This window comes from Mustela nigripes, chromosome 2 (assembly GCF_022355385.1).
Source record: "Mustela nigripes isolate SB6536 chromosome 2, MUSNIG.SB6536, whole genome shotgun sequence".
Taxonomy (NCBI): Eukaryota; Metazoa; Chordata; class Mammalia; order Carnivora; family Mustelidae; genus Mustela; species Mustela nigripes.
Window position 1 is genome coordinate 28,906,019 of NC_081558.1, and position 27,100 is coordinate 28,933,118.

Consider the following 27,100-nt stretch of genomic DNA (forward strand, 5'->3'; position numbering starts at 1 on the left):
AGAAGATTTGGAATAAAAGCACAGCATAAAGTTAAATGATAAAATGATAAAACATCAGTCAGATCTGCTGGCTCTTACAGTGGGAGCATTTAATCTCAAAGTAATGAGGCTCGTCCAGGCTCATGACTACCAAAGATTATCTGCATGGTACTTTACCACATTATTTATTTTACCTTATTTTTTGGTCTCAGTTACTCCTACATTCTTCATTGAAAACCGTAATAGGTAACACCCTAAGAGAAATAGAATATTGAAAATATTATCCTTAAATACCAACAGAGTTGGTAGTACACATTTTCTTCTAATAATAACCCTTAGCATTTCTTGAGAGCCTCTGTATGTGCGGTACCTTGCTAATCATTCTACATAAGTGGCCATCTCATCCTTCAAAACCATTCTATGAGGTAGTTCCTACAACTGGCCTCATTTTATGGGAGAAGAAACCAGAGAGGTTAAGTGAGTTAACTGAGATCCCACAGTAAACAGCAGAAATCTGAGTCCTCTTAAAGAAGAGAAAAAGCAAAGAGTGGGTATTTGGAGTCCTGAAACATATGCCTGTTAGTATTAGGAGAGGAAAAAGAAGTCTTTCTAAGCAAAGAGGATCCTACAAATTTGAGGGGCAATCCCTTAATTGTAAAAATTGCATAAACCTATGAGTTTAAAGTGATCGTGAATCGAGGAAAGAAAGGCAGGGCCAAAGGTAAGTGGGCAGATAGTATAAAGTGAAAACAGGAGACTGGGTCTTGGCTGGAAGCAAGAGAAGGAGTACAATATCTTTGTGTTCTGGAACATGGGGGCTATTCAGTATTATATTTATTATACATGCTGAATTGTTTGCTGAGACCCCAGAATGGGAGTAATGGTTAAGGGAATAAAAACAAGAAGCGGTGGTAGAAAAGGAGAGGGGTAGGCTCATGAGTTCTTGCGAGGAGTTAAATGAACACAGTCCACTGACAACATGCTGGGGAAATTTTACTGCACAAACGCATTTCTCTTCCTTTATTGCTACTTTTTAAAATGCATATTTACCTTTCCAATGAGACCATTCAAAGACATGTGATTATTTTACCCCATCGTCTAGTCTCTTTCTAAGATTTATCCTACACTGACCAAGAACGATCCCCTGCCATTGTAGGAGACAATTGTAGAAGCCTCCTGCTGCTGCATGAATTTTCATTTCAATTCCGGAATCACTCTCAAAGCTACACAAAACATAACAACTGGATTTTGTAGCTGTTTAACCTTACTTTTCATACATTAAAAAAAATTATTAAAATGTGTGTGACTGTCTAGTGGGGGGAGAATCATATAATGGCATGTCAATCAGGTACCAGTTAAGCTGCATTTCATGGAAAGGAAAGGTAGTGCTTTCTTCCAGAAGTGAAGTCATCACTCCTTTATTTAACTGACATAATATTTATACCCCAATTTTTAAATGGCAGCTACAAATAGAAGTCGAGAGAGGATAAATTCTCTAAGGGAAATGAACCCAGAGAAACCCAGAATTTTACCATTTTAAAAGTTCTATTTTATAGGTACGTAAGAATGTTACCACGATTGTAAGTTTGTACCCATAGCAGATGGACTGGATCAAACTCCATGAAAACATTTAAAATTAAGTAAATACCACCTCTCCAACTACTGCTATCTCTTCAGAATGCTCAGTGACAGGACGCATGGAGCTTTTATAGGGGATCTAGGCAGGCAGGGGTCCTGGGATAACTTCGCCAGGAATAAGAAATTCAAATGATCTTTTCAGCAGTAACCTGGATGGTCTCTAGGCAACTACATGGGGACAGTCACCATGAGTACCAGCTAGCACAACGGCATTGGTATTGTTAAAAGGGCAGAATAAAGGTCCCCACGTGACTTCTGTAGGTGTTTCATTGCTCCGCGCAAGAGAGATCGTGGCTGAAGAGTGGCTTAAGTGACTACAGAGGATCACATAAAGGAAGGGGCAGGACGGTGCCTTGACACTCCCTCCTCTCATTTCTGGTCCTGGACTGTTCCAGCTGCATGCTTTGAACCTCCCCAAGAGCTGGCCAGTCCTGGCACTGGAGTTTCATAATGCAAAAAAGATGAGGCTGACTCACAAGTCTGGTAGGAAGAGTATGTCTCTGGTTTTATGGGGCTCTCTGACAAATCATCTGTCAAAAGAGTACTTTGTGAGTCAGTTTACTCTCTTTCCTTGAGACTGTGGTGTCCACAAGACTCCAAGGGAAACTTTACAATGGAGGGAATGTGTGTTGTTGGCCCTGAGTTTGAATCCTGGTAAGGCATTTACTGTCTCTGTCTCTACTATAGCTGCTCAACTTTATTGAGCCTCACTTGCCACCTCTATCATATGGGCATAATAATATCTGAGGACACTAGTTATCAGGAGGATAATTTTTTTTTAATGAGTTTAAAGCATAGTTTCTGGCATAAGTTAGTTATTCAGGCCAAGTGAGAGCCCTGTGCCCCATCTTACTTGCAGGGATAATTCTGAAACAGAGAAGTCACCAGGAGGCCATAGGGACCTCACTGCCAATAAAACACTCAGTGACAATGTACTAATACTCTAGCAGGTTGGCTCCTCTCTGCTGTGACCTCTATCTCCAATATTCCCTTCACAGGACCTTTTTAGAAATAAAAGCATCCCAACTATAAACTCCTATTCATTTCCTAAGATTTCGTTTAAAGGTAATTACTTCCTTTCTTTATCTAATGGTTTTGGGCCATATCATGCGTGGTCAGGATGAATCTTATGGTTAAATTATGGCTTTATCCCCCCCAAAAGAGGTACGTTGAAGTCCTAACCCCCTTGTACCTAAGAACGTGATCGTATTTGGAAATAGGGTCATGGTAGATATAATTGAGTAAGATGAGTTCATACTGGAGGGGAAAGGACCCCTCCTCCAGGAAGACCAGTGTCCCTAGAAGAAGATGACCACGAGAATACACCCACCCAGGGAGACCACCATGTGATGACAAAGGCAGAGGTTGGAGAGAGGCAGCTCCAAGCCAAGCAATGCTTAGGACCTATCAGAAGCCAAGAAGAAGCAAGAAAGGATTCCCCTGCAGGTTTCAGAGGAAGAAAGGCCTGGGTCACACTTCTATTTCAGACTTGCAGCCTCCAGAATGGTGAGCCCATAAATTCCTGTTGTCTTCAGTCACTCAGTGTGTGGTACTTCATTATGGCAACCCCAGGAAATTAATACAGTAAGTATTATCTGGGCTCAAGAAACATATGCACAATTCCTTGTGTATATACTAGAAAGATGATTGCAGTGGTTTTACCTTCTTTTAAGCATAGCAAAATGTGGAAATGACCTAAAAGGTGCCCTAAAAAGGGAATAGGTAAATAAAATGTGCTATATTTATTCGATGGAATATTAGGCAACTGTTAAAAGAATTCAGTTGGTTTTATAGGCATCAATACAAATAAGTTTTGCAAATAATATATAAAGAAAAAAAACAACAAGAAGGAAAATTTTAAACATGCAAACACAATAGTATGTATTAGTTGTGGATACCTATATATGTGTGTATAAAAATAAACAACAAACTGGTCAAAAACATCCCAAACCCGTGGTGGGGAATTTTGAGCAGGAGGTTCAGGCACCAGAGAAAGTGGAAGGAAAGACAGAAAGCGGTAGTAAAAAGGGAATTTGATTTCATCAATAATTTCCTTAAGCAAACAATCTGTAAGCAACTATAAGTAAGCAGAGACAGATGCTCATTTTTTTGATAATGGGAATACAGATGTTTATTGTATTCCTTTGCGTGGTCATCAGTATTTTTAACGTTTTCTCCAAACGAAGGAAGGAGAGGAAGGAGAGAGGGAGAATGGCACGGAGACACAAGGAAAGAGGTGGAGGGGAGGGGGCGATGGAGAAAGCAAAGAAGGCAGAAGTCATCACCAGTCCTAAAGTGCAGTGAAACTGGTCACAGATGCTTGGTTTTTTTCTTTCTTTCTTTCTTTCTTTCTTTCTTTCTTTCTTTCTTTTTTTTTTTAAGGATAAAACTCAAAACCATGTTAAAGGAATCAGTGAGACTGATGATGATGATTCATCCTGGGTTGGCTCGGCTTGGAGGGCTGACTTTAAGTTCAGCCAGCAGAGGGAACCATCTGTCGTGTGGAAAGACGCAGAGCTCTGCCAGGGGAAAGGCAGCCGGCCCCCAGCAGCCATTACCGTCAGCACTTACCAGCACCTCTGGAACCACAGGGAAGAGGGAAACATGCATTTACAGACAAAGTAAACTGAGAGCAGGCCATGGACATCTTTTCAACCTTTCTAAAAGGCTCGTTGTAATTTTCCAGAATCAAGGGAACAATATACTTGATTAGTTCTCCGCAGACTTAGCAATTTTGCTTTTCATATTTCTCTCCTTGAAGCAAGTCCACCATTAACCTTCTATGTTCTAGGGCTTGAGATTAGATTTTTTTTCCCCCTTCCGAAATGGAATTTGGGATTTAAGAAAAAGAGTTAGAGTTAGCTTTAAGATTTTTGCTCCTAATAATCAAAGGATTCTCCTTAAAGCAAGGAGGTCATTCTTTAAAGAAGTCAGAACGTTCCTTCTTTTCCTAGAGGGAGAATCGGTGGAGGGAAAAAAGCTTGCGGGAAGGTACAGTAATCATGAAATCCCCAAAAGACCCAATGCTTCCTCCTGGGTCAATATTGTATACTTAAAAATGCCTTATATGTACACTTATTTGAAAGACCTTAAGGCCTTAAAGAAGCAGTTAGCCAAACCCTTAATGAAAAATCTGGCAATTCCCCACTTCTGCACATAAAGCACTGAGGAGGCAGAAGGCGCCAGTGCGGGGCTGGATTTACCTTCTTGGCTTCGCCCCATCAAGACCCTAATATTTAAATATTATCCTCATGTATGTCATCCTACAGGGAAGGTTTCAGTTGGTTTCTAACCATCTAAACAACAACAACCACCACAACAGCAACAGAAACAAGGTAGGAAGGAATGCTAGGAGTAAGTTACCAACGTAAATGTGCTATTTTTGTGCCTTTGATGTGGTGATGATACCCATGATTCTGCACAGGGAAATTAGACTTTTCAGAGAGCTAGTACACCAAATCATTTAATTTGTTCAATTACTTACAATAATGTGACTACTCTGCACTGCAATAAACATGGGATTTTCAAATGAACAAATGAAGTACATGATAATTCCTTGTGAACGGAGCCACAGCGAAGGAATTCTGCAACGGGGCTCCACACCACAGGGGATGGGTAAAACACCCATCCTACGCCCATCCTCTGAGAACAAAAGAAAGAATCCTACAGCCTCTGGTTCTATGCGCTCTCTTCCCAGGTAGAAACACAGCTGAAGCCTCACGAGGAGCTGATACGTTGCCCTATCACAAGGTAACCTCCCACACTCCTCAGGACACATGAGGACACTGTCACTTCACGCCTCCAGATCATAAACCTCAGGAGGCTTTAGCAAAATAGCGTAGGGAAACAATTTTGCATCATGGTTAAGAACATTAGAATCAACCTGGCGATTCACAGACCTGTACCCCTAGGGATAAAAATACATTATGTGTTTATAAAAATATTTAAAATAATAATAATAAAAAAGAACATTAGAATCCTGGGCTTCACCAATCAAATAAATACATGACTCTATCCAGGCTGTCAATCTTTATGCTCATTCTCCTCGATGGTAAAAATGGGGACAGTAACTTTGCCTTCCTCACCACGTTATGAGGGAAACAACTTATGCAAAGGACCCAGAACATGGTTAGAATTCAGCAGAGTAGTTACCATTACTTTTTTAAAAAATCATTGTCATCGCTGTCATCACTATTCTTATGCTTGACTGTATCTACATTTTCATCCATTATCATTTTCAAAGTTCATTAGAAGCACAAATCACTGCCTTGTTTAGTAATTAATTACTTACATTCACTTAAAGTATTTCCTGAGTATCTAATAAGTGACTATAAGCACTATGCTAGGGCCTGCGTTCTTTAGGTGATCAAAATCAAACATTATCTCTGACTTGTAGAGGCTGTTAGGGGACCTGAACACAAGTCAAAGACTCCCCCAGGGAGTGTGTCTTTTCCAGCTGAGTCAAGAGATCTAAAGGAAAGGAGGTGATCATTCTAAGAGATACTAAAACAAAGGAAGTTGAATTAAACATGAGACTTGGGGTGTCTGCCTTCAGCTCAGGTCATGATCCCAGGGTCGTGGGATCAAGCCCCACATAGGGCTCCCTGCTCCATGGAAATCCTGTTCTCCCTCTCTCTCTCTCTCTTCCCCCGCTTGTGCTACCTCTCTCACTAAGTCTCTCTCTGTCAAAAAAATAAATAAATAAATAACATCTTTTAAAAAGTAAAAAATGAAAATAAATGTGAGACTTGCAAGATGAGAAGGAACTAAACAAGGGGTAGAAGGCTGGCATTCTAGGGAGAGAGAACACAACATGCAAAGACACAGAGTATATAGTGTGTCTTCATTGTCATTAAAAGTTGGTGCAAAATTCTTCATTGAATAGTTCAATTTAATTAAACGAACAAGCATGTATCAAATAACCCCCAAGAGTCACTTTCTGAGCCCAAAGGCGTAACAGTAAGCAAAGCAGATGTGATGCATGCCCTCAGCCTTACATTCCAGTACTTATTCCTTTGTTTAAAAACTGCACTAGTGGGGTGCCTGGGTGGCTCAGTGGGTTGAAGCCTCTGCCTTCGTCTCAGGACATGATCCCAGGATCCTGAGATCAAGCCCCGCATCAGGCTCTCTGCTCAGTGGGGGCCTGCTTCCTCCTCTCTCTCTGCCTGCCTCTCTGCCTACTTGTGATCTGTCTGTCAAATAAATAAATAAAATCTTTTTAAAAATAAAATAATAAATAAATAAATAAATAAATAAATAAATAATGCACTAGAGTCGGTATTTACAACCAAGAGTTCTGCCTTTAGTTTTGTTCCCAAGAGATTCCACGTGCATGGAAAAACTGTAATGCTTTCTCTGGTCAGACAAGGAATGCTACATAAGCCAAATAATTCCCTTTTGACTTAGGGGTCAGGAACCTTACAATCAAATTTGGTTCCTTCCAAGGACCTACCAATTTACAGCAGTAAAGATGGTCACATTTCTGTTTTATGGTTAATTGTTCTATTGCTGGCTGACTACCTTTAACTTAGTAGACAGCTTCAAATTCTTTGGGGACTTGGTATAAGGGGGAAAGGAAGGGAAAATAAAAGAGGAACAGAAGGGCAAGTTTCTTTAAGTCTGGAGAACTGTCCAAAGCACCTTTTGAAGTTTTCATAGTACCTAACATAGATCCTCAATGAAATGCATTTAGTAACTTCTGATTGGTGAATGTATAAATGAAGACCACAAACCTTACCCAGCTCAACTTGGATTCAGTTACAGGGCACAGGGGGTTGTGAAACTTGCTTACTTCTCTCTAATCTCTAGTATGAGAGCGAGAGCTCGAAAGAGAAAAATTTATCATGTTTGCCACCGTGAAGCAACTCATTAACCAAACAGAACCACTGTGGAAACCACTAGAAGAAAGTGGTAAGAGAACTTTAAGGTATCCTTCAAGATTTTTTGAAGGGAATGAGGGTCCTTATAACAGAACATGTCTCTTGCTCCCATGCTACTCAAAACAAGAGAAATGTCATGGTTTTAATTGATGTCTAAATCACGGGGGGAAAAATGGTAAGCTTCTTCATGACAAAATTGAAATACTTCTGCCATTCTATTTCCTGTTGTTTTCTCGGTTATTTTGGAAAAGAACTGTTAGTCCTTTTATATCAAAACTCCACACTGGGGAAATGAAACTACAGTAATAATCTGTGTGGTTAACTACTAGGAAGAAGGGTGCAAATGTTAAAAGAAATTTGGAAGACACCTATTAGATATTACAGTGCTATACGTTTCTGTCTTGTTCATGGCCAAATCAATCCAATTCTCTCTCTCTCTCTCACACACACACACATCAAACATTACACTGAAGGAGGTATTAGAACATGTCATCCTTGTCATTAGCTCAACATATTAATGAGGCTTTCTGAATTAATCTCTAACACGAACTGGCTGTTGACGTGACGTAGTGTCAGTAAATCATGTAGCCTTTGCTTCAAGTACCTGGCAAATACCAGTTTCAGGATGCTTCAGTTCTTGGACAGTAGAAAAGTAAGTCATTTCTGCATCCTCCTAAGATTAAATCATTTCTGTATTCTGAAGAAACACTTCAGTGCTACCAAGTACATCACTTCCCCAACTAGCTGATAAACTGAAAAGAAAACAATATTAAGTGTTGGTACTTGAGGCAATAGTTAAAAGGGGAAACTCAGAGAACAAGAGTGTGAAGATATATCATGAGATTTTCAAAACGGCGTGGTGAGGGAAGGAAGGAGATGCCGTTGAATCACGTGTGTTTTCACAAGGAAACATATTCCTGAAGGCAATTACCCAAACGTGAGAGTTGCTCTCACGGTTCTCAACCTTACCCTAGGAGGACTTCTTAGAATGCAAGACTAAAAGAGCCAATTACTTCAGCACCAAGCTACATCCTAAGTCTCTGGACTTGGCAGTTCAAAAAAAAAAAAAAAAAAAAAAAAAACTCTGGGAAAGTGTTCTTATGAAATCTTCACTAACAACTCTAACTTTATAAATGTAGACTCTAATAGGATGAATGAAAACCAACCCATTAGGTAGCAAAGTAGAGAAGAGAGAACACTGAATAAAAAGGCCTGCTGGAGTTTCAGTTGTAGCTCAACCACTTAACTAGCTCTTGAGACTTAGATCATATTTGTAATAAAAATCACATCATAAAAAATTAACAATTACACAGCACTTAGTATGCCAAGGGCTTTCCATGCATTATCTAATGCAATCCCTATAACGATCTATGAGGGAGAAACTCTCACAATGCCAGGTTGAAGAAGGGAGTTGACTAGCCTGTCCAGCACCACCTGACTGTGCTAAGTGGTGGAATTGGGATTTGAACACAAGAATCCCCAACCCCAGAGCCCAGCTCTTAACCATCCACCACGCAGACAGGTTCACTATCCTCTTAGGATGATTTAAAAAAGACTTCTTTGGGGGCGCCTCAGTGGTTCAGTCGGTTAAGTGTCTGCCTTCAGCTCAGATCATGATCCCGGGGTTCTAGGATCAAGCCCCGCGTTGGGCTCCCTACTCAGTGGGGAGTCTGCTTCTCCCTTTCCTCTTCACTTGTGCTCTCTCCTGATAACTCTCTCTCTCTCTCAAATAGACAAATAAAATCTTTTTCTCTAAACCTCCATTCTCATTCTCTGCTTCTTTACAGAATGTCCTAGGGATTAGAGATGATATTAGAGTCACTAGCCCACAGGGACAATAAAGATAACATTTACACAGTGCTTACTATGTGTTGGGCACTAAGCACTTTTCACACATTAAATCATGCCATTTTCACAATGACCTTAAGAATAGTATTATTTTGGGGCACCTGGGTGGCTCAGTGGGTTAAAGCCTCTGCCTTTGGCTCAGGTCATGATCTCAGGGTCCTGGGATCAAGCCCTGCATCGGGTTCTCTGCTCTGCTCCCCTTCTCTCTCTGCCTGCCTGTCTGCCTGCTTGTGATCTCTCTCTGTCAAATAAATAAATAAAATCTTTTTTTTTAAAAAAAGAATAGCATTATTTTGGGGGTGCCTTGGTGGCTCAGTCAGTTGGGTGGCCGACTCTTGTTTTGGGTAGGGTCATGATCTCAGGGTCCTGGAATCAAGCCCCACATTAGGCTCTACACTCAGAGGGGAGTCTGCTTCAGGATTTTCTCTCTCTCTCTCTTCCCCTCCCCCCACTTACTCTTGCATTTTCTCTCTCTCTCTCTCAAATAAATAGATCTTTAAAAAAAAAAAAAAAGGAATACTATTACTTTTAGTCCCATTCCACAGATGAGGACACTTAGGCAAAGAAAGTCACTTGGCTTGAATCAATCACTAAATTGCACATCTAGGATTCCAATCCAAACAGACTAACTCACTCAACAAACCACACAGGTTGGACACCCTCCTCCTGATACATGAAGGACTTTGGTTATTTTCTAAGGTGTGTGTAAGTCTCATCCAGACTTTAAGATGAACTCAGGAGGATGAAACAATCCATATGTGTATCCAGGAGGCCTGCCTACTTCTGGGTTCAGCAACCAAAATAGCTAGAGAAAAATGCATCACATAAATCATATACATGTAACTAGGACTTTCTTTCTTTTCAGTTTCTTGGCTGATTGCTCCCTTTGTGTTGATACCATGTTGCTTTAAGGTTACTAATAAAAACACTGAGGCTCTATAAAAGTTGTTTTTCTTGCTTTCCATCTGGCAGAAATGCAGTCCCTTTTTCATTTTCAAACTTTCATTTATTTATTTGAGATAGAGAGTGAGAGAAAGAGAGAGAGAGCACAAGTCAGGGAGAAGCAGAGAGAGAGGGAGAAGCAGACTCCCAGCTGAGCAGGGAGCTCAACACAGGGCTCCATCCCAGGATCTCGGGATGACAACCTGAGCCGAAGGTTGACATTCAACCGATTGAGCCACCCAGGCTCCTCATTTTTAAATTACTTTAATATTTTATTTAACCCAATATGTAAAAATACTATTTCAACATGTAATACAAATTAATAAGATATTTCCCTTTTTTTTTTTAACATGACATATTCAAAATTCTCAGTATGATTTATGTTTATAGCCCATCTCAAATCAGACTAACCACATTTCACGGCCCAGGAGCCCCATATTGCTAATGGCTACCATACTGAACAATGCAGGCCTAGCGTGAGTGGCTTGAAGGAAGTCCTGGTGGTTGGTGTTTCCAGGTCTGTGTTCTTGGGCTGGTCAAGTTCTCCAGAACAGTGTCTGCCAATTTCCTGCCTCAGGTTTATAAACCTGGCTATCATTAATTAACAGATTCTGGGATCTTAGTAGGAAAGTGTGAGAGCATCATTATGGAGGCTTTAACTCAATACGCCCTCTTTTCATCCTCAGCTCTGCCTGGTAACCCCAGTCACAGACCCTATAATTCACCCCCTTCTGTCTTCTCCCCAGTCAGGAAAGAGCAGGATGAGAGAAGCAGTTCCTAGGCTACACAGGGCAAGGAAGGGCTTTGGGGGATCTATTAGCTATGTATTATATTTCAACATTCTTTTCATATTCATTAACTCTCAATTTTCCTTGATTTATAATGCCACTACTTCCTGACCCTTTATAAACTTCTTGGTTAGATTTCACTTCTCTACTCCTACCTTCTTAAACCTTTAGGAGAACCTTCTAAACCTCTACGTCTCCGGCCTTTTAAGGCAGCATCTACAATTACATTCTGCTATATTTTCCCCTATTCTTTTTGTCCATACTCCCTTCCCTTTTTAAAATTAAACATCTTATTTTGAGATAACTGGAGATTCACATGCAAGTTAGAAAAAAACACAAGTGATTCCATGTATCCTTTACCCTATTTCTCCCAGTGGTAGTTTCTTGCAAATCTATAGCCCAATAATACAACCAGGATATTGACATTGATACAGTCAAGATACAGAATATTTCCATCACCACAAGGATCCTCTTACTGCCCCTTGTACAGCCACACCCATCTCCCTCCTACCATACACTTCCCGAACACTTGACAACCACAAATCTATTCTCCATTTATATAATTATGTCATTTCGAGAATGTTCTATAAATAGCATCATACAGAATGTCATCTTTGGGGATTGGCTTGTTTTTTTTCTCAACCAAAATCTCTGAAGATTCAGTCACATAGTCTCTACGAATCAAAGGTTCATTGCTGGGTACCAGTCCATGGTATGGGCGTATTCCAGTTTGTTTAACCGTTTACCCAGTGAAGGATACCTGGGTTGTTCCCAGTTTTGGGCTATTACAAATAAATCTTCCAGGCACATTTGTGTACAGGTTTTTGTGTGAACATAAATGTTCATTTCCTTGGGATAGATGCCCAAGAGTACGGTAAGCGCATGTTTAGTTTTGTAAGAAACTGCCAAACCATTTTCCATCCTATATTCCCACCAGCACTATATGAGTAATCCAATTTCTCTGCATCCTCACCAGCACTTGGTGCTATCATTGGATTTTTTTTTTTTAAAGCCATTCTGATAAGTGTAAAGTGATACATTGTGTGGTTCTAATGTGCACTTCCCTGATGGCTAATAATGTTGAACATCTTTTCATGTGCTTATTTGCCATCTGTGTAACCTCTTCAGCAAAATGTCTATGACTTTTGCTCATTTTTTAATTGGATTGTTTGGTTTTTTTTTTGTTTTTTTTTTTACTGTTGAGTTTGAAAGATCTTTATGTATTCTGGATACTAGTGCTTTCTCAGATATGTGGTTTGTAAATATTTTCTCCCAGTCTGAAGCTTGTCTTTTCACCCTCTTAACAGTGTCTTCAACAGAGCAAAAGTCTTAATTCTGATGAAGTCCAATATATCATTTTTTTCCCTTTTATGCATCCTCTTTAGTGTCAAGTCTAAGAACTCTTTGCCTAGCCCTAGATCACAATGATTTTCTCTTATGTTTTCATCTGTAAGCATCATAGTTTTATGGAATTTTTTAATATTTAAGTCCATGATACATTTTGAGTTAATTTTTAAATAAGGCATGAGATTAAGTTTTAGGTTCACTTTTTGCCAACTATTCCAGGACCGTTTATTAAAAAGGTCTCTTTTCTCCATCGAGGGAAATTGCACATTTGTTCAAAGTCAGTTGGGCATATTCATTTAGATCTACTTTTTGGGTTCTGTATCCTGATCCATTGATGCATGTGTTTCACACTCCAAGAACAGCCACATAGTAGCTATCCTATATGCTTTGAAATTGGGTAGGCTATTGCTCCCCCTTTATTCTTCTTTTCCAATATTGTTCCTTTGTTTCCATATAAATTTTAGGACAACCTTGTCTACCTAAAAAAAATACATATATCATGCTGTGGTTTTGGTAGCAACTACATTAAACCTGTATATCAATTTGGGGAGAATTGGTATCCTTACTAGGCAGGGTCTTCCAAATTATACTGTATGTTTCGCCACTTATTTAAATTTTCTTTGATTTCTTTCTTCAGGATTATGTCATCTTCAGCATGCAACTTCTATAAATGTCTTATTAGACTTATACTTAAAAATTTCATATTTTTGAGTTACTATAAATTTTATTCTTTTTAAAATTATTTATTTAAGTAATCCCTGTACCTCACTTGTGGCTCGAAATCAAGACCCTGAGATCAAGAGTCAAACACTCCTCTAAGCCAGCCAGGTGTCCCCAATACACTGTATTCTTAGTTACAGTGTCTACTTGTTCACTGCTAGTATACAGAAATACAACTTATATTTAAAATTTATTTTATATCCTACAACTTGTTGAACTCACTTATTAGTTTTAAGAGGACTTTTTATTTTCTTTTTAGATCACTTAGGATTTTCCAAATAGAAAATCATGTCATCAGAAGTAGTGACAGTTTTCTTTCTTCTTTTCTAGCTTTGTGCCTTTTATTTCTTTATTGCCTTACTGCATCAACTAGAAACCTCTGCACTATGTTGAACAGGAGTGGCAAAAAGGACATCCTTGCCTTACTTCCTGACTTGGAGAAAAGCATTCCATCTTTCATCATTAAGTATAACATTAACTGTGAGTAATTTAAAAAGATGTTCTTTATCAAGTTGAGGAAGCTCCCCTCTATTCCTATTTTTCTGAGTTTTGATCATAAATCAGTATTGAATTTTGTTAAAAGCTTTTTCTGCATCAATTGATAAAATCATGTGAGTTTTTTCCTCTTTTGTCTGTAAATATGGTGCATTACACTGGTGGGTTTTCTAATATTGAACTAGTCCTGGATCTCTGGAATAGAGCCCATGGTCTCTTGGTTATCATGTGTATTTTTTTAATGAATTATACTTGCTAATATATTGTTAAGGATTTTTGCATCTATATATATGAGGGTTATTGATCTATAGTTTTCTTTTTTATATTGTTTCTGCCTGGTTTTGGTGTCTATCTAATACCAGCTTCATAAAATTAATTGTAATCTCCTCTATTTCCTAGAAGAGTCTTTATAAAATTGATGTTAATTCCTCCATAAATGTTGGGTAGAATTCTCCATCAAAATCATCTGGGCCGGAGATTTCTTTTTTGGGAGTTTTAAAATGAATTCAATTTCCTTAATAGTTATAGGACTATTCAAACTATCTATTTCATACTGGGTAAATCATGGGGGAAAAAATTGGTGTTTTTTGAGAAAGAAATCTATTTTTTCTAAGTTGTCAAATTTATGTGTGTAGAGTTGTTCACAGCAAGCATTCTTTTCTTTATTATCCTTTTGAGATCTTCAGGGCTTATTGTGATATCCTGTTTCATTCCTGATATTGGTAATTTGTGTCTTCCATCCTTTTATCTCTGCCAGTCTTCCTAAATGTTTGTCATTTTTATTAACTTCTTCGAAAAACCAGCTACTCCTACTTTCTTTTAATTAATACATGCATGATAATATTTCTTACTTCCTTTTATTTCTAATCTGCCTCTTCTGTTATATTTGAAGTGAGTCTCTCATAGACAGTATATAGTTGGGTCATGTTTCTTAAACAACTCTGCCAATCTCTGCTTTAAGTGGCATATTTAGACTATTTAATGTAATTGTTGATATTTTAGGACTTAGCCTACCATTTAATTTTTGGTTGCTCTTTGTTCTCTCTGGTTTGTGTTTTTCTGTTTTTGTTTTCCTGACTTCTTGTAGGTTATCTGAACATTTTTTTGGAACTCTAATGTATCTAAAGTGTTTGGGGGTACATCTCCTTGTATAATTTTATAGTGGTTGCTCTAGGTATTATACATTTATAACTTGAGAACACAAAATGACTGGTGTCATTTTACCAGTCTGAATAAAGTATAGAAAGCTTACCTCCCTTTTTGTCCCTTTACTGTCTCCATTTATAATTATTTTAAATATTGTAATCATTTGCAGCCAAATTGAGAGTACTATAATTTTTACTTCAGTCTTTAAATATAATTTAGAAATTTCAAGAGGAAAAAATAAGCCTAATGTATTTACCAGTATTTTGCTTACTGTGTTCTTTCTTCCTTCCTCTGTTCCAGGGTTCCTTTTGTTTGTTTGTTTGTTTGTTGTTTTTAATCATTTCCTTTCTGTTAGCTATTCTTTTGGAGTAGCTCTACTAGTCACAAATTCTCTTGGTTTTCCTTAATCTGAGAATATCTTGACTTCCTTTCATTCCTGAAGAATGTTTTCACTGGTTATAGGATTCTGGGTTGATTCCAAGTTGGCTGTCATTTTCATTCAGTACTTGAAAGCCTTAAGTTCCTGAATCTTAGCAGAAACTCAAAAATAAGAGATGTAGAAAGCTGAGAAAAAAATATCAGATTTATGTACAACATGTCAAATTTACACTCAGCTCCAGAAGTGTCCATAGGACCTTCAGAGAGAAACATGGTTCCTCTAGCCCCCAGTCACCATTAATTATCTGGATCCCTAGCCACATACCCTTCCCAACCCACTAGGAGCATCTACAGTCTCTTCTAAAATGTAGATGGAATTCTGTTCTGGCTTCACATAGACGGGTATAATTGGTTAGAACTAGTATCACACTTGTGGTAAAAATTAATTTCAGAATGGGTGGAAACAAATAAAAAGCAGAATAAAAATGTAAAAATCTCTCTGCACAATGTAAGTGCTTATTTGAGCACAGGCTTATTTCATTTTCATTCCAAATCATTTTAAAAAGTTGTATTTAATGTTACTGAATTATATATTAAAAATGCTTAAAATGGAAAACTTTATGTTATTTTTATTTTGCCACAGTAAAAAAAAAAAAAAAAAATTGTCAAAGCTTAAAAAAAAAGAAGAGAAGAGAAAAGAAATGAGTGTCCTATCCATGCTGCTTCCCAAAGGCAGACATTGTCAATGCCTTAGAAACAAGGAAGGTCAGACCCACCCGGGCACTTGATCTAATTTAGACGTGGTGCTGAGGGGTCTTCAGTTGGGTTAGGAGCTCTATAGCACTCAGCCTCCTTGAAAGGAAAGAAATCTTCAAGCCTGATGGACTTGAAAGAAATGTCACCTTTTTAGAACAGAAAAAGAACATATGAAAGTGTCCCCTTGAAAATGAAGACATGAACTAGAATATTAAGACAGGGAACAAGCAGCCAAAAAAATCACCAACATGTTTAGTTGATGCACTTCAGAATGGGAAGAAATTTGCTTGCATTCTTTTGCCACCGAAGATAATTTTCTTTTAATTCTCATTTTTTTTTATGGTGTGCATGTTGTTTTGTTTTGTCTCTATGGCTGCTCTTCTTAAGTAAGTTAACTTTATGAGTATAAACTAGAATCTGTACTCCTGCCAGCCCCATACTCTTTGATGAACTTGACAATTTGAATGGATTAATTTTCTAAAAGTGGAAAATTATTCCCACAAAATTGCTATCTTTTGCGAAAATGTCCCTTCCAAAAACACTTCCTAGTCTTGATAAGTACTGAATCCCTTTCTACCTGGAGGCTTGTTACTTAAATTTCAAAGATTGTCATGTCACGGGAGAACAACAGAAATCAACCTGGGAATCAGCTTTTCTCAGATATGTCGAGTGGCTGTATTTATTTAGAACTGATCCGTATGCTTCCCGCCATTTTACACACAGATTTTTATTCCTCCTCAGGTCCTTCTTGGCATCTTTTTTCCACATTGCAATGAGACTTCCCTCTCATACAGTCATACAACAAACTATATCTGAATTATGTTCAAATCAGCAGGGAGACTGGCGTCTTCTGGAGAAAACATAAGGGCTATCAGAAGTGATTTCCTGAATTTTTGCCTCATGATGACATTACTTTAATGCAGGCACCATCTCATATATGTAATTAACAATATGGTGTCTAACAGATTTGTATAAAATGCTAAAACTAAGCAAACACAATTACATGAGTTAGTATCATGTTATCAGCACTGCACTTGATAATTAAAAAATAAATGAAAAGCCCATTGTCCTCAGTGCAACAGTCAGTTACTGATTTTTACTATAGACTCTACTGGTCATTATTTTAACTTCTTCTGTCTTGGGTCATTCTTTTATCTAGAAAACACCAGATCCATTTCTTCATCCATATGTACTACATGGAACCTTAGATTCTCTTAATGACCCAACAGATTTTTGGACAGTTAACTATCCTACTGTAAGTTGTCTTGTTTAGAAGAAATGGAAGTTAAGATTGTGGCCATAAAGGACAATCTGTCAACCCATTAAATAAATTCCTATTGAAAAGTAACTAAATGCATTGAGTATTAGCATAATTTATTAGAACAATTAGAACACATCCTTGTTGTCTTTTAATTAGATTATTCCTTGTTCTGCTAATTAACACTAGACAAGAAAGAATAATAGTTTCAGGATTCTAAGATCATCTGTAGACTATGTGGAAAGAGAATGATCAATAATGCTAATCTACCAGAACACTTAAATTTCCAGAAAGAGATCTTTTATCATGAGCAATCCTTTATATAATCAGCATTATTTCTCACTGTCTACGGTCATCTTTCCCAAAGTTTAAAAGTAAAGATGCTAGACAAATCACATTTATTCCTCTGTTGGAAACCCAGTCAGGCTGGGCCACCTCTGGCCTCTAGTGGCTCAGACATTGCTTCACTCTCTTGCAAAATGCCAACAAATAACCACAAACGAAGGACTTAAGATTCTGTGCAGAGCAGCACAGCCAGGAGTCTGAATATCTAACAGGGAGAAGACCAGATTTTTAAGTTCTGATGCTAGGTGAAGAATCATAAACCTCCTCAATTTAAAAATATACTGAAATAGATGAAAATTTCTTATAAACAAGAATTAATCTGAATATAAAACTGGTGACATTTCCATCTATGAGGATATTATTTATAGAAATTAATGAGGAGGCAGTTGTATGACAGAGAATATAGCTGGGCTTTTAGATGTGGCCTGGGGCCTCTACATGTGACTTGTACGACTGTCTCTGGTTTTATGTTTCAGAGACCACAAAGGATTCAAATGCTCTGAAGTTCCTCTCATGCCCTATGCAACTATCACCAAGCATGCCAGGAAATCCTAGAGAGCAGCTCCCAGAACTTCTAGGATTCAGATTCTTTAAAAAAAAAAAAAAGGTCAGGAGTTGGCATATGCTGTCATCTAGGCTAACCCTACAGTTGAGAGGGATGATGCTGGGATACAGAGATTGGACAACAGTGAACCAGAGGTTCTCTGTAGTAACAGGTAACACAAATTCCCAACCAGCAGCCTGGATTACAGGAATGTCGGCTCTACTGTTGACCGAGTCTGCCTTAGTCAATGCAAAGTCATAATGAGACCATGTCTAGACAGTATTGATCTCCCACCAGAGAAAAAAATAATTCAGAGTTTGACTTCTCTTCTACCTTAGCCCAAATAACACCCAAATCATGATCTTTCATTCATATATTGCTAACATTCTCCCTCACCAAAGTCATTTTATCAACCAGGCAGCCAATGGCACCCATAAACTTCTTTTCAAGGTACATGAAATTTTTGATATTCAAAAAGTCTTTCATATTCAAATGGCAAATGAGAAAGTTGTTTAAACCTATTAAAGAATCTAGATAAATTAAATGAGTTTTTATGTATCTTTTTCTTACCTTGCTAGGCAGAGGAGACAGGTGTTTAAGAAAAATGAGTGTCCACGCAACCTGAAAGAATGAAAACTCAAATTAACATGGGCACAATATCTAAAAGAGAAGGCATGGGCTTAAGTCATCTGAAAGATTTTCCAGGTGGTTAGTAATTTAAGAGCTGAGGAGCATCCTTATAACCCTCTATCTACTCCCCTGGGAAGATATGCCTCTCCACTGATGTACCTCTTTAAATTGTCAGGGCACTACTAAGAACTTAAGGTTCCCCACTACTTTGACCTCCAGACTAGAAAAGATCTATGGAGCAGAATACTATCTTAGAAGCAACAGAGATTTGCATTCGACTGCCCTGTAGTCAGGCATTCCAAAGCTAGGCTGCATCAGGTTTGTCACCAGAAAGTGAGGGAGGAAGGGAATATGGTTTAAAACATGAGTAGGAATGGAGTCAAAAAAGTTCTCCAGGCAATGTGATAGCAAGCTAAGATTGGAAAACTCTAGCTGAAAACTCCAGAGAGAATTCTCTCTGACTCAGGAGCTGAACTGAAGCCATGACTCAGAGGTATTCAGGTGGTACCACAGGGTAGAAATGTTTATAAGGTGGATCTTTTGCCTCATTGAGGGAAATGAAACAACCATCTTATTATGTCAAAATAACATCAAAGTACAAATCTATTCAATAGAAAAAGGTTAATAAAAACATAATCCAGGGGCACCTGGGCGGCTCAGGGGTTTAAAGCCTCTGCCTTTGGCTCGGGTCATGATCCCAGGGTCCTGGGATTGAGCCCCGAGTCGGGGTTGGGGTGTCTCTGCTCAGCAGGGAGCCTGCTTCCTCCTCTGTCTCTGCCTGTCTCTCTGCCAACTTGTGATCTCTGTCTGTCAAATAAAAAAATAAATAATCTTTAAAAAAACAAACAAACATAATCCAAAGAGAGACTTCAACCACTATAAATCATTCCTTATAAATGCCACTGAGAGCCAAAATTATCATTTCTGTGTTCCTAACCAAAATAGCTTTGCAAGTCTTAGAAATAATTTGCCCTCCAAAGCAACCAGCAGAAAGTCCCTTTAGTCTACCAGTTCTTGTCCTGTTGGATATTGAAACTTTTGAGCATTTACTCCCCAAGCTGAAATTCAAAAGGCCGACATAGTAATACCTACAAAATTGATAAATTAGGATAACTAGAAACCTTATCTATTGATAGCACAGGCTACTTCCCCACATGGTCTATATACAATTTCTTGTAAGCTTAGTAAAAATCCCACATTTATCTGAAATGAAATGAAGGGAAACTAATAATGAATTTCCTTTCCTCTGTGTTAAAGAAAAACACAACCATGCCATGATAAGCAAGAAAGAAGGACACAGTATTCATCCTTCTCTTCTCACCCAAGAAGGTAACAATATGAGGGTTCTAGTTTAGAGTACACCACTATGGCATAGTTTCAGGACATAAGGTTAAGTTCTAGTCTACATCAATTCGAACACACTGGGGTTAACACAAGTGTGTATGTATACCTCTCTAGCTACTGAGAGAGAGATAATGGTAAAATAAATATGTATAAAATAAAATAAAAACTTGTATACACATTTAAAAGATGTACTGCTTATTTCAAAATAAGACAAGAGCAGTTGTGATCTAGATGATTTTGTTGAAAAAAACTCAACTCTCTTTAGGAATACATGGATCCTAGCAAATACCTTTTAAAAGACTACAAAGATATAACATTTGGTAGAATCTTATTCAACCATTCTGATTTGGCCAAATGTTAAATTAGCCAAATATAATAGGAGAAAAATTTCTCTATTGATTAAGTAATTGATTTAAAATATTCATGAACTTAGCAGAAGCATTAAGTAGTAAGTTCCAGAAACAAGAAATAAATCTTATGTATGCGCAAAAAGGAATGAAGGTGTTTTGTGCAATCTTGGGGAATAGATTTTTTAAGACACTTCACAAAATCATTGACTCTGCAGCAGGAAAAACCCTACATGGATTAATCCAGAGCATTCTTATTCCTGCCTCCACAGTTGTTAAGAGCTCAAAAATAAAACTTATCTCCTAATCATTCCCCAGAACATGATTCAACACACTGTCTATTTTTTTAAAAAGGTGATGGGGGAGGCCCTGGCTGGCTCAGTCCGCTAAGTAAGCATCTGCCTTCATCTCAGGTCATGATCTCAGAGTTCTGGGATCAAGTCCCAAGTCAGGCTCCCCTCCCAGTGGAGAGTCTGCTTCTCCCTCTCTCTCTGCCTGCCCCTCCCCCTGCTCTGATTCTCTCTCCCCCTCTCTTTCTCCCTCCCAAATAAATAAATAAATAAATAATCTTTTAAAAGTTTAAAAAAATTTTTAATGTTTTCTGATATCTAATGTCATGTGATATTTTTTTTCCCAGAGACTAACCAAATATGCCTCACTATTATATCAATCAGTTCTTAAAGCCACAAGTGAAGACAGGTGCCATCCTCTCCTGTAAGAATCACACTCATTTTTTCTTTGCAAAAATTATTAATCATACCTGTGACTATCATCCAAATTTAGCTGAAATTTTCCTGAATCCTACAAAATGAGTACAAGAGCGAGAAAATATCTCCCTAGAATGAATATGAAGGAAAGAAAGTCTTGCCATTTCTCTTAATTTATTTCTGAATTCAGCTTGGTCTTCATTAGTGCTACATAGTTGCTTTATTATTCAACGTCCTCTGTGACCCCCTTGATCATTTTTCCCTGAGGGTGCATACTTGTTCAGTAACTATATTATAATTTTGTGATCTGCGGATTTTCTCTAATATTCTACTCTACCTTTGTCCCAAATTAATGAATTCCATCCTTTTTGGCTTCTACTTCTCCTATTTATTAAATTCACTGAACACAGAGTTTATTTTCAAAGGAATTAATAATGCTTTGTTCTCAGCTTGGTATTAACAATGAATTTAATAAGCAATGGATTTAATCAATTTTTTAAGTGCACTAATGACAAATTTGGTTAAAATATTAGTGTTCCAAACCTTCCATTCCCCCAGAAAAGAAATTTATTGTGCTTGACCTCTCCCTTCACCCCCTTTCTAAAAGAACTATTAATATTTGTGATGCAGAATTATGTGACAGATAACAAAAACAGAACTGGAAGATTGGGATAAAAGCCCAAGTCCACACCCTTCATATAAAGAGTATAACAAGGAAAGTGAAGGGGTGAAAGAGAATACTTGACTCCTGAGAAGGGCAAAGTGAAAGATCACTAGAAAGAGAAAAAGAATGGAAGAGGATTTTAAGAATAGTTGACATGTATAGGAAACTCAGTGACTCCATCAAACGTAATTACATTAGTATTTACGAGTCCCAGAAGAAGAAGAGAGAGAACATTTACTTGAGGAAATAACAACTGAAAACCTCCTTAACCTGGACATCCAGATCCAGGAGGCACAGGGAACTCCCATCAAAATCAACAAAAGCAGGCCAATGCCAAGACAGATCATAATTTAATTTGCAAAATATAGCAATAAAGAAAAAAAGCTAAAAGCTGTAAGACAAAAGAAGTCCCTAAATTATAAGGGAAGACCCATAAGGCTAGCTGCAGATCTCTCAATAGAAACTTGGCAAAACAGAAGAAAGTGGCATGATATATTCAACATGCTGAATGGGAAAAATCTGCAGCCAAGAATACTCTATCCAGCAAGGCTGCCATTCAGAATAGAAGGAGAGATAGTTTCCCAGACAAACAAAAGCTAAAGGGGTCTGTGACCACTAAACCAGTCCTGCAAGACTTATTAAAGGAGACTCTTTGAGTAGAAAGGAAAGATCAGATATGACAAAGAAAGGAACAGAGATGATCTCCAGAAGCAACAACAAAATGAGTAATAAAATGGCATTAAATACACATCTATCAATAATTACTCTGAATGTAAATGGACTAAATGCCCCAATCAAAAGACACAGGGTATCAGAATGGATTAAAAAAACAAGATCCATCTATATGCTGCCTACAAGAGACTCATTTTAGACCCAAAGACACCTGCAGATTGAAAGTGGGGGATGGAGAAACATTTATAATACAATGAATGACAAAAAAGAAAGCCAGAGAAGCCACACTTACACCAGACAAACTAGATTTTAAACCAAAGACTGTAACAAGAGGTGAAGAAGGGTACGATATCATAATAATGGGGATTGCCGAACAAGAAGATCTAACAATTGTACATATTCATGCCTCCAACATGGGTGCACCCCAATATATAAAACAATAAAAAACATAAAGGAACTAAGTGATAATAATATAGTAATCCTAGGGGACTTTATCATCCCACTTACATCAGTGGACAGGTTATATCAGCAGAAAATCAACAAGGAAACATTGGCTTTGAATAACATACTGGACCAGATGGACTTAACAGATATATGCAGAACATTCTATCCTAAAGCAGCAGACTACACATTCTTTTCAAGGGCAAATGGGACATTCTCCAGAATAGATCACATTCTAAGTCGTAAATCCTCAACAAGCACAAAAAGATTGAGATCATATCATGCATACTTTCTGACCACAACACTATGAAACTTGAAGTCACCTACTAGAAAAAAATTTGGAAAGACCACAAATACATGGGAATTAAACAACATGCTACTAAACAATGAATGGGTCAACCAGGAAATCAAAGGAGAAATTTTTAAAAAATACATGGAAACAACTGTAAATGAAAACATAATGGTCCCAAATCTTAGGGTACAACAACCATGGCAGACAAGTTTTTAGCAATACAGCCCTACCTTAAGACACAAGAAAAATCTCAAATAAACAACATAACCTTACACCTAAAGGAGCTAGAAAAAGAACAACAACAACAACAACAAAAAAAAAAACAAACAAAAAAAAACGAAGCCTAAAACCAGCAGAAGAAAGGAAGTAATAAAGATTAGAATAGAAATAAATGAAATAGAAACTAAAAAACAATAGAAGAGATCAATGAAACCAGGAACTGATTATACGGAGGAAAAAAAAAAGAATAGTTGTCATGTGTAATGAATAAAAGAATGCTCAAAATTTTTTAAAAGACCTGAGTAAAATTATAAATTACTTTTCCCAAAAACAACAACAACAACAACAAAAAGTAAGCTGTTAAAAAAAAAAAAAGAGCCTAGGCCAAGAATACATTATTCTGTTTAATGTTATTTTTTTGTTTCTGATAATCAATATAAAGTTTGTTTTGTTTTAATGTAAAAAAAAAGTTACTTTTCAATAAGTTCATTTGCTCTCTTATTATAAGACTGAACCAGATATGGCCCCAGCACTTATGTAGGTTATACAAATACCTTCCAGTGCTGATGTTTATTCATTTACATCTCAACTTTGGTTTCCTTTTAATGTCATAAACACAGACCTAGATCATCCCAGACATTTTCAAGAGCCCTCAGTCAGCTTTAACTGAATTTCCATTTCTATTACAATTTCCATTAGTTAATTCACAGGTCAAAGTCTGGGACAACTTTTCAAACTACTTGAGTAATTAATAAATTTATATGACAACACACTGAAAATAAAAGTGTCTGTTAGTATCAAATACAAAAAAAGACACAGTGGGAGGCAACAGTTGCTATTCAGTAATACAGTTTTGAACTACAGGCAATGCATCTAAAACAAACATGTCAGAAGAAAATTAAGGAACAACTTTGTAATTTAAATGATAATCATCTTTCATAAGGTGTTTATGCAAATGATAAGCACTTAGTGGCTTTAAGGCTTTGCTATACAGATCACCCAGCAGAATATGGACATAACCTCCACTGGAATATGGGGGCTCTTTGTGCTCCATTTTTTTTTAAAGATTTTATTTATTTATTTGACAGATGGAGATCACAAGTAGGTAGAGAAGCAGGCAGAGAGAGAGGAGGAAACAGGCTCCCTGCTGAGCAGAGAACCCAATGTGGGGCTCCATCCCAGGACCATGACCTGAGCCGAAGGCAGAGGCTTTAACCCCTTGAGTCACCCAGGTGCCCCCATGCTTCATTTTTTAGTTGAATTATATTACTTAAAAGCAATACAGTGCATCAAGATCAAAAGCTTCTGCACAGCAAAGGAAACAGTCAACAAAACAAAGAGGCAACCCATGGAATGGAAGAAGATATTCACAAATGACAATAGGACAAAAGGCTGATATCCAGGATCTATAAAGAGTTTCTTAAACTCAACACACACAAAACAAATAATCATGTCAAAAAATGGGCAGAAGACATGAACAGACACTACTCCAATGAAGACATACAAATGGCTAACAGACACATGAAAAAATGTTCATCATCACTAGCCATCAGGGAGATTCAGATCAAAACCACATTGAAATCCCACCTTACACCAGTTAGAATGGCCAAGATTAACAAGACAGTAAACGACATGTGTTGGAGAGGATGTGGAGAAAGGGGAACCCTCTTACACTGTTGGTGGGAATGCAAGTTGGTGCAGCCACTTTGGAAAACAGTGTGGAGATTCCTGAAGAAATTAAAAATAGAGCTTCCTTATGACCCCACAATTGCACTACTGGGTATTTATCCCAAAAATACAGGTGTAGTGAAAAGAAGGGCTATCTGTATCCCAATGTTCATAGCAGCAATGGCCACAGTCACCAAACTGTGGAAAGAACCAAGATGCCCTTCAATGGACAAATGGATAAGGAAGATGTGGTCCATATACACTATGGAGTATTACGCATCCATCAGAAAGAATGAATAGCCAACTCTTGTATCAACATGGATGGGACTGGAAGAGATTACACTGAGTGAAATAAGTCAAGCAGAGAGAGTCAATTATCATACGGTTTCACTTATTTGTGGAGCATAAGAAATAACATGGAGGACATGGAGACTATGGACTCTATGAACCATGAGAGACTATAGACTCTGAAAAACAATTTGACAGTTTTGGAGGGGCGGGGGGTGGGAGATTGGGTGAGACTGGTGGTGGGTATTAAAGAGGGCACATATTACATGGAGCACTGGGTGTGGTGCATAAACAATGAATTCTGGCATACTGAAAAGAAATTTTAAAAAAATAAATAAAAATTTTAAAAAATCAATACAGCATAACATATTAATTATTATTCCTTTTAAAATTTTTTATTTATTTGTTTATTTTTGAGAAAGAGATTCAGAGCATGTGCGAATGGGGGGAAGGAGCAGAGTGGGAGGCAGAGGAAGAGGGAGAGAGAGAATCCCAAGCAGACTCTACGTTCAGCATGAAGCCATCGCAGGGCTTGATACCACAACCCTGAGGTCATGATCTAAGCCAAAACCAAGAGACAGACACTCAACCGACTGAGCCACTCAGGGGCCCCATAGTAATTATTATTCTCAAACAAGTACATAAAATAAAAGAACAATTTGAACTAAATTAAAATTTTGTCATCCTTCAGACCAATTATGTTATGTATTTGTAAATTAAACCTGTCACCAATAAATTGTACCACATAGCAGGGGTATACATGAAAAAATGAGAGAAAAGGGAGGCTTCAGAAATGTATATACATATATAGTAAATAGAAACACCAAGGTATTCTCAAAGATCTAAGTAGCCTATATAGCACTATAGTAGATCTTATCTTCTTAACAGGGGGGATTTGAGCAATAAAGCTAGCGCCTAAGGCAAATGTTGCATATAGTCAAACTTAACATTGAAGATCATTTACACACCTGTAGGGTGTGAGTTATGTTGCTTTGTTTATTCAAGCCTGATGGTAACTATCTGGAAACAAACAAGTGAGCTAGGCTACAGAAAGGAAGCACAGAAAAGTCAACCTACACATATCTGGGAATTCGAACAACCTTGTCTTTAAGAGACTACCAAGTATCCACCAAGGACGGGTGGTGAAATACAAACTTATAAACCCTCCAACAGAGTCTATTCTGTTGTTTAACATGAAAATTTTATAACCTTAATATATTAATAGGTATGTGTGTCATAATTAAGATTAAATAAGGTTTTATATATATATATATATATATATATATATATATATATATAAATATATAAACACCAGATACAGTGACTGACACAGAAAGATGCTCAATAGATATGCTGGGTTTTATTCTAAGCCTTGTTTCACCCGACCCATAAACACACTGCTCTTTTAAGTCTTGTAGAGAGTATCATGGCAACTGCTTCTGTTCTTTTCAAACCGGCATTTCCGGTTGGGCTGGGATGACAGGATTAACAGACATCATTTGCATACTTGAAGCTTAAAATAGAGGTGAACTCACCCAGGAGTTGCGTTCTGAGTGGGCATAAGGTGAATCCATTACCCACAGGAAGCACAACTTTATGCTTGGGTCACATCTCAGCCGACTGACTCCCTAACTGGGCCTGCTCTTTCCAAAGCCACGACATGGTACATCAGGCTCAAACCATAAGATGAACAAACTAGGAGGGCCTGTTTCTTTTTCAAAAATGCATTCCTATCAACTTTACCAGGAAAGCACATGAACTCATG

At 37.7% G+C, this 27,100-nt stretch overlaps 1 protein-coding gene across 14 annotated transcripts in view; it reads right to left on the bottom strand.

Moving 5' to 3' along the window:
- FHIT (fragile histidine triad diadenosine triphosphatase) overlaps positions 1-27,100 on the bottom strand; it is a 1,435,937-nt gene that overhangs the window by 1,049,799 nt on the left and 359,038 nt on the right. For 12 of the 14 annotated variants that reach the window (XM_059390064.1, XM_059390068.1, XM_059390067.1 and 9 more), the window contains one exon: positions 18,634-18,684. The gene's annotated coding sequence lies outside the window, so the exon portion shown is untranslated. Of the gene's footprint in view, positions 1-173; positions 234-18,633; positions 18,685-27,100 lie in introns of all 14 variants that reach the window. The other 2 variants (XM_059390066.1, XM_059390075.1) reach the window with 1 other exon arrangement.